We start from the raw sequence: 9,230 nt of genomic DNA, 5'->3' as shown, positions 1-9,230 counted from the left end.
CGACGGGAGGGGAGGGAGGTGGCGGGGGAAGCCGAGCGTTGACGCGCTGAGAGGTAAAAGCTGTGTCAGACACTCCCAGGAGGGAGGAAACAAATGTATAATCAAAACAAAACCGGCTGGGGCTCGTGTGGTTGATGGTGGGTCTCCAGGGGGCTCAAATTTTATATTTGGCTGCTGCAGCCAGCATGGAGGAAGAGTGGGGCTGGGAGTGTTGCTGTCAGGGGCCACGATCAGTGCAACCAACTTGCAGCCAGCTGAGGATCTACCTGGCCTCAAAGCCATCAAGATTCCCAACAGTCCTTGAATCAGCCCACGGATGCTCAAGGCTTGTTCTAGGTCCCATTTCCAAGGGATGGTTGGGTGGGAGCTCAGGCTGACAGACACCCTGAGAATCATGTTAGGACCTAAAAACTCCTGCTCCTTCATCCTGTGTTTGCACAAAGCTCCAGATGCTGGAAACACAATCACCAAGCCAAGCTCCCCACACCAGAAGGAGAAAAGATCAGGACAATTCAACAGAACCTGAGCTTTCACCCTGACAGCCATGCTATGCTGCTCCCATTCCATCTGGACACAGCGATGGAGCAGCCCTGAAAGGTCCTGGAGGTCCCTAGGCAACCACGTGGCTCTGTAAATCCAACATGTATTATCCAGGGCAGCACAAACATGTGGAGAACCAGCACAGGTCTGGAGCTCAGGGGACACCTTCGCCTGCCAGTGCATGATTGACTTGGTGTTGAGCCTCAGGCACTGGTCCAAGCCATGGGATGATACTAAGCAGTGTCTGATAATAAAATCAGCACCAGACAGCAGAGCCCATTTGTTTCAGATCAAGGGGATTACCAAGATTTTTACAGGTTTCCTAACAAACAGAGTATTTCTGAGGAGATATCCAGGGCAAATCCATCTTTCAGCCAGAAGCCTCAGCTCTGACATAGGGAGCTGTGGGCAGAGCATCTCTGTTTTTCAAGCATGCATTTTGTTCATCTTAACAGGGTCTAGGACTGAAAAACAGATTGAAATCATCAAAATGCAGGGTGTATAGTGGTTTTGAATGTTTTGGGCACTGAGTTTTTTTAACTTGGAGGATTGAAATTATTCATTTCCCAAAAAGGAGTGGAATGCATGGGCAAAGTGATGTCAGGGGCACACAGGTGCAGAAGGGCACTTGCATGTCCTGTTCCTCCAGCCTGCAGGTTCTGCATCAGTTGGCGCTGGGATCAATGTTCCTCACTAAGCTCCCAGCTCTGTGTTCCATTACAGTGGTCCCCAGCCTTGAGGCAGGACTGGGAACCCCAGGAACTGAAACCTCCAAGGCAGCATTCCCTTCAGAAGCACCTGTTCATGGAAAATTAGTAATCTGTATAGGCAAAAATCTGCACAAGCAATGAGGAAGCTTTTAGAATATCTTAGAGCTTTTGAGTCTTCAGATTATGCCAGTTTTCACACTTTCTTCATGATGGTGGCAGCTAAAGCCTTCCTTTCCTTATCAAACACCCTGAAAAGGGCAAAGTGGAAGCCCCCTAAGCACTCTGACTCCAAGGTCCTGGCCCTTAGGAGAAACATCTGGAATTTGGGAGGACAACCTGGTAGAGCTCCAGTGCAAAGTTGTGGCATCCAGGCCTCTGATGTGCCCACTGCAGGAGACATGGGATGCACTAAGGGTTGCCTGAATCAGCCTACCATCTTTTAAACCACTCCCTCTCCCAGTATGCCCAGTATGACTGGTAAATCCAGGAGGAGATGAGTGGTGGCTGGGTACATTGCCTGGGAGCAGCCCTGAATGGCCTCAGATTGGTGAAGATTCACAGCTGCAATTTCTCCACCAAAATTGTCCTGGTTTTGAATCATTGCTGAGACTTTCCCTGCAGCCATCCCCTCCCAACCCCGCAGACAATGGGGGGGTGACTGTGTCTGTTCCAGGGGTGGGGAGTGAAGGCATCAGCAGTCCCAAGCCCAGCAGGAACCTTTGTCTGCTCAGCAGTAGGACACATTGGAACAATGGGGTGCTTCAGTGGAGCAGGGTCTGGCTGAGACCAAACACAGGAGCAGCCACCCCCCACGAGGGCTCCGCGATGGGGTACATGGACCTGGAGTGAAGGGGGGCACGATGAAGGGCTGCTTATACACCAACTTTCTGCCTTGCCAGGGCCTGACTCCCTTCCAAGGACACTTCCAGTAGAAAGAGCAGTCTCTCCCACTTGCCCCACAGACCACTGGTGTGGTGGGTGGGGTGTCCCTGTCTCCCCATGCCCAAATGTCTAGAGGCCCCTCCAGCACAGTCCTTGGGAGACCCCCAGTCAGCATAAACCCATTCCTCTCTAATAGTCTGGCAGAGCTAAGACCTTCTGACTGCATGGCATCGGAGGGGTTAAGAAAACTGAACCTGCCACAAGAGATTTGAGCAGAAACTCCACTGGAGACCTTGAAATCCTGTTAATTGATGCCACACATGTGCTGCATTTAACCTTTGCCCTTTGCTGTAATAGTTTACACAAGTGGCACGAAGGCTGATGCACAAGGGCGGTCTGCACAAGCCCGAGCCCACAGTGATCACGCCAGGCACCCTCCGAACCAGGGTCCCCTTCTCAGTGCCAGCCTCTTCCATCCCAAAGGTACCAGTGAGCCCCCTGACGGGAATTTGGGCTCATGAGCCCTCGCTCAGGAATCGGCAGCTATTTGCAGGCATGTCCCAGGCAAAGAAAGATTATAATTATTCCATTATTTGCAATAAAACCCCTGCCGCGGTCTCTGGGGAAGCGCAACCCTGGCAGCTGCTGCCCAGGCAGGCGGCATCCCCATCCTGCTGGGTCTCACCCAGGGATGCAGAGAGGAGCTACTGCTGCTTGTGGTTAACACCAAGCATGTGGGACACCATCTTCCCAGCCCTGCCAATGGGAGATTTGTTCTTTATCACTCAGGAAAATACTGTGTAATGAAGACTGAAAAAAAATGATCAGAGTTATGGTCATTGTTAGCTCCTATTACAGCCAGGCAAAGGACAGAGCAAATGAGTCCTCACGACTTTATCCATCCTAAAGTCACCTGAGTAGGTGAAATATTAAAATACAATTTTGTAACTTCTACCTAATAGGGGTTATGCTTCAAACCAGCTTGTTTCTTCCACTATGCAGCCTTTGGGGCTGGACACAAGAAGGACACGCTCTGACAGGAGGGCATCAGGAGGAATGAGGAGATGGTCTCCAGGGCAAGGTAGGAGAAACCAGGATGTGTCACCACTGGAGACTTGCAGAGTTACCTGTGATGATGCCCTTGATGCTGGTCCTCAGCCTCAGGAGCTGATACCTCCCCAACATATGGCAGTGCCCAGGTCACAAGTGAGCAGTGGGACACAATTCCCAGCTGGCACATTGGCAGATATGTGGTGGATCCACCACGTTCCCTAGGCTGGGTCCATCAAGACACAGAACTCTTGAGTCTCCAGGGCCAAGAGCACCAGGAGCAGCGCAACAGGCCCCCAGCCATGAATGGTGCTTGCTGTGCCCCTATTGCAGTGTAGGCAGCTGTGAGCTGCTCTCGGACAACCCAGAGGTGGATTTACACTCTCTGTTTTGTCATGGCTGCTGTCATTACCATCCTGTCTTCACCAATCAAGGGATGCAGAGCCATGACCAAGGTCTCAGCTGAAAAAAGGACTGACACTCTAGAATATTCAAGTGCAATAGCAGCCCTCAGCTGGGTGCTGTGGAGGTAAAAGTTTCAAGATGCAGGAGAGCTAGTATTATTATCCACACATATTCCTACTTCTACAACTCCCAGGAAAATCCCTTCTGGTAGAGATACAGGGCAAGGAGAAGCAACTCATGATTGGCATCTGACTGCCAGAATCACTCCAACCCACAACTGCCTCTCATTCACAAACTGCTCCATCAAAGACAACTCTCAAAGGTTTTCCTTCAAGTTTGTACCAAAAGATGCAAACAAAAGGCTGGTTCAGATCTGTCCATTTTTCTTCCTCTTCGGAAGATTTTAATGAGATATCAGCGTTTGTTTCACTGTTTTTGCCTTCTCTCCACAGACTGTTGGGGGGGACTGTCATGGAGGACCCTGATGCTGGTGCAAAGATGTGCTTCAGGAGAGACACAACCCCTCTGGGTTCTTCCAACCAGCTGCAATCTTAAACCCAGTGACACAGAAGGTCCTGTTGTATTTCATAACGTTTGTGACCAACCAAGCATGTGTCAATCAAAACACCTGGGGGAATAGGCCTGTCCTGGGCAAAACAGTGGGCATGACACACAGTGGGGTAGCCTGAGGGCTTCTCAGAAATGCTTTGGGCCACAACTCTGACAAATACAGGTCCCCAGGAAACCAGCACCAATAAGCTTTAATTAGGCTTCAGCAGGTCCTGCTTAGGAGCGTGCGACCCAAATTTTGGGCAGCAGTGGTGCAGGAGACTAGGGGGATCCCAGCAAACAGGAGCTGCCTGCCAGCGTCGTCCCCAGGCAGGAAACCTGCAGGAGCAGCTGCCAGCACTGCTCGCTTTTGCCATCAGGAGAGGGAGCCAAGGCAGGGAACTTCAGCCCAGGCTAATCGGCCAGGCCCTTGTTTTATCTCCAAATGTTCCTGAGGCAGCCATTAGAGCTGCCCAGCCAACATCCCAGGGACGGTTCCCTTTGAACGGCCGCTTTGTCTGGTAACTTTATTTACACTTTTGATGCCAATGTTTATCCACTCTTTAAAAAGCTATTCAGAGCGTCTCCCAAATTAACTTCAGATGTGAGAGCAAGGGGAACATTCCCTACATCATATTTCATACACTTTTGTGTTATTTAATTCTTGGAAACTCTTTTTTTTAAATATAAAAATATTTTTTAAAAAATCTCCAAGGTTTTGGAGAGTATAACCTCTCCCTGTGTGGTCTGCAAAATCTGGCTGTAAAGCTCTTTCCTAAAGTTCACAAATGCCATTATAAATCGTCTCCTTATCTTGCTTATTGGGTTTCTGCTTTCACTGACACACATCCTGGATAAGGAACTGCTTCAAGTGGCCTTCACCACCAGTGGGCCCGTGCCCCTGGCAAGAACAGCTCCGTCTGGGGATGGCTGGCATGGATGTCCACAGGAGATGGGGATGAGATGGAGGGCGATGGAATAGGTGTGATGGCATGGGAGGGAAGAGGCATGTGGGGGGATGGAGTGAGTTGAATGGGCTGGGTGTGATAGGATGAGAGTGGGATGGGACAGCGTAGGATGGGACAGGAAGAATAGAAAATGTGGTGTGATGGGGTAAGTAAAATGGAATGGGTGGGATGGCATAGGATGGAGTGGGAAGATAGAATGGGAAGGTTGTAGGGTAGTAGGGAATAGGGTAAGTAGACTGGGATGGGCGGGATGGAGTATGATGGGATGGGATAAAGTTATAGGATGAGTCAAGATGAGATGGAGACTAGACCAGACCAGACAAGACAAGAGCATTTGCTTTTCCCTACTTCACCACAAACCTTCCCTCAGACTCCAATCTTTTTCCTCTAGGTGTCTTGGAAGAGGGAAGCTGACTTTCTGTAGAGGAAAAAGAAGCCCAGAGCAGCCTGGTACTGACAGGGCTCACTGGAGACCCACAGCCAAGTCCCTGGAGGGTTGGAGCAGGACACCAGCTTTGCTCCTCACAGAAGCATCTGCAGTGGCCCAGCAGACTTGAGGTCCATCCTCCAGACCCCTGGGAAGGGGCTGCATCATCAGCACCTGGAGCCAACCAACGTGCCTGGGGGCATTTCTGCATTGATTCTCCCAGCAACGACCAGCTGAACTGGAAGAAGGCATCACCTACACCCAGAGTTAACCTCTCCATTCCCAGCTGACATCACTGCTGGCTCCCATGCAAAAGGCACCACTGTCAGCAGTCAGCTCTTGGGCTGTGGCTTTCCAGCTCCGAGGAAAGTTAAAAGGACTCTTCCCAGCAGGGCAATTTTCACCAAAAAAAAACAGTAGGTAGCTTGAGACAGCCTCCAAAACCATCTATCAGAGCCCAAAATCCTCTTTGGATGCAGCAGCCATCCAGCTGTCCCTTCCTCAGCAGCCCTGCCCACAGCCCAGGATGTCCAGCAGAGGAAGGAGCTGGAGCAGGTCCGGGGAGGCAGAATGTGTCTGCTGCTGGGCCAAGCCAGAGTGGGGTCCGACAAAAACCACTGCATCTCCTGGGACCCTGCCACTGTGAAGAAACCTCTGGACAGGACTAAGGAGGACCTGATGACAGCCAAGGGCTTGAACAGGGAAGAGGGAATCTGAAATGCTGTATTATTTGGATCCAGGAAGCAAGACTTCCATGCAATTAACACCCCCCTTGCCCCAGGGCACAGCGTACCAGAGAAATCCATTCCTGACCAAAAAGGGGGTCTGAGGACACAGAGGGTGGCTTATTGTTGACCCTGCAGCTCTGATGATGGGGGACAGCTATGCTGATTCCCTGGCAGGGACTTTCCAGGTGGGAAGTGAGGCTGCAGGCCATGTGCCAGGCTGCAAGGCAGCATCCCATCAACTTAGACTGGAGCTGCTCATCCCTGAGCACCTCACCCTGAGCACTCCAGAAGGGAAGGGATCTCCGTGGAGGTGGCTGGGGTGGGAGGGCAGTCAAGAGGAATGCAGAGGAGGCTGCAGCACCAATGCAGGCATGGTCAGGCATCCAGGTAAGGTGTGGGAAGGGTTTATCACTTTCCCTTGGTGGCAGGGGAGTGGAGGGGTGCTACTGCAGCCTCCTGGCAGGCTCCGAGACATCAGTTTACAGAGCACTTGGGGATGCTCAGAAGCGAGGCGCCACACAAGCACGAAATGTCATTACAAAGGATATGATTTAAGGCCGGGCAGGGCCAGGAGGGGAGGGGGATCCAGTTTGCATGGAAGACTATACAAAATAAATCCTGCCCGAAAGGCTTCCCGCCTCCACAGCAGAAAGTGGAGCTGTATCAGACAGCCTGTCTCTGCCATGCTCTCCTTCTTCCTTTTACAGGCATAAGGAGATTTTTTTTTTGCTCATCTTTGCTGCAAGACTTGCTGGGTCCCGCCAGCTGATCCATGGCCAAGGGAAATGTCAAGGGAGGAAGGAAAACAAATGGATCCAGATCCCCCCCATGGTGGGACCTCCACAGCCATGTTCTTCCTCAGCTGGGCAACCTGCAGGGTCAGCAGAGGGATGTGGGCAGCAGAGGGACATAGCACTGACATTGCTGGCCACATGCAAAGGTCAAGAGAAGCTACAGAAAAGGTAAGCTGATGAGCCAGAGGCCATGCCCCCAGTGTGCCACCACTGGGCTCCTCCCAGCACAGCCAGGCTTCTCTGCCCTCACTCCAGGTGCCATGGCCGCACACCTCCTACTGCTGCTCCCAGCCCAGGCCTCTGCTGAGGTGATCACTCTGTGAGTGACCCGACCTGCCCTCGCCTTCCCACCTGCACTGACGACCACGGCCACGCTGCTGACACTGCTGGCAGTGCCCCAAGGGGTGGCACACAGAGCCAGCCACATCCCACCCTTGGGAGATGAGCTCCGAGGAAGCTGCAGGGACAGCACTGCTCAAGCCCTAAGCCATCATGGATGTATACACATGGTCAGGAAGAGCTGGGCAGCATCCAGCCATTTGAGGAGTAGGTGATGGGGAGAGCTGGGCCAGTGCCTCTCTCCTCTCACTGCTCTACCTCCAGCTATGCTCAGGTGGACATGGCTGGTGCAGCTGAGGATGTGTCCAGGTGCCCACCCTGCCTGACAGCCAAGGTCAGGCAGCCCAACCCGCCACAGACTAAAGCTCTGTGGTGGGCAGGTGATGGTCCGGGGGCAACAATAGGGTGCTCAGGGCTCACTGGCCTGTGCCCCAGCCCCACTGCTTCCACCGGAACAGGAACAAACCCAAACAGGGCTCCAGCCCTTGTGATGGCCATTCACAACAAGGGTGGGAAGGAGGATCCTGGTACCTATAGGCCAGTCAGCCTGACCTCAGTACCCAGTAAGGTAATGGAACAGTTTATACTAAGTGTCATCACACAGCACTTACAGGATGGCCAGGCTATCAGAGCCAGCCAGCAGGGGTTTAGGAGGGGTAGGGCGTGTCTGACCAACCTGATCTCCTTTTATGACCAAGTGATCTGCCTGGTGGATGCAGGAAAGGCTGTGGATGTTGTATACCTGGACTCCAGCAAGGCCTTTGACACTGTGTCCCACAGCACACTCCTGGAAAAGGTGGCAGCCCAGGGCTGGGACAGGAGTTCTGTGCTGGCTTCAGAACTGGCTGGATGGCAGGGCCCAGAGTGGTGGTGAACGGTGCTGCATCCTGCTGGCAGCCAGGCACCAGTGGTGTCCCTCAGGGCTCTGTGCTGGGGCCAGCCCTGTTCAATATCTTTATTGATGACATGGATGAGGGGATTGAGATTTTAATTGGTAAATCTGCAGACAACACTAAGCTGGGAGCATGCGTCCATCTGTCGGAAGGAAGGAGGGCTCTGCAGGGAGACCTGGAACAGAGTCCAGAGGGATGGGCAGAGTCCAACAGGATGAAGTTTAATCAGCCCAAGTGCCCAGTCCTGCATTTTGGCCACAACAATTCCCCGCAATGTTTTAGTCTGGGGACGGGGTGGCTGGACAGTGCCCAGGTGGAAAGAGACCTGGGGGTCCTGGTTGGCAGCCAGCTGAACATGAGCCAGCAGTGTGCCCTGGGGGCCAAGGCGGCCAACGGCATCCTGGCCTGGATCAGGAATGTATCATCCTGTATCAATAGCCTGTGTCAGGAATAGTGTGGCCAGCAGGAGCAGGGAGGTCATTCTTCCCCTGTACTCAGCACTGGGGAGGCCACAGCTCCAGTGCTGTGTCCAGTTCTGGGCCCTCAGTTTGGGAAGGACATTGGGAGGCTTGAGCACGTCCAGAGGGGGCAACGAGGCTGGTGAGGGGCTGGGAACACTGAAGCCCTCTGAGGAACGACTGAGGGAGCTGGGGGTGCTCAGCCTGGAGAAAAGGAGACTCAGGGGTGACCTTATCACTCTCTACAACTTCCTGAAAGGTGGCTGTGCTCAGGCGGGGGTTGGTCTCCTTCACCAGGCAGCAACTGACAGAACCAGAGGACACAGTCTCAAGCTGCACCAAGGGAAATACAGGTTGGATACTAGGAAAAAGTTTTTTATGGCAAGAGTGACAAAGTTCTGGAATGTTCTGCCCAGGGAGGTGGTGGAGTCACCATCCCTGGATGTGTTTAAAAAAAGCCTGGATGCGGCACTGGGTGCCAGGGTTT

This window comes from Geospiza fortis, unplaced genomic scaffold, assembly GCF_000277835.1.
Source record: "Geospiza fortis unplaced genomic scaffold, GeoFor_1.0 scaffold114, whole genome shotgun sequence".
Taxonomy (NCBI): domain Eukaryota; kingdom Metazoa; phylum Chordata; class Aves; order Passeriformes; family Thraupidae; genus Geospiza; species Geospiza fortis.
The sequence above is the reverse complement of the archived record's forward strand: the minus strand, read 5'-3'. Positions refer to the sequence as shown.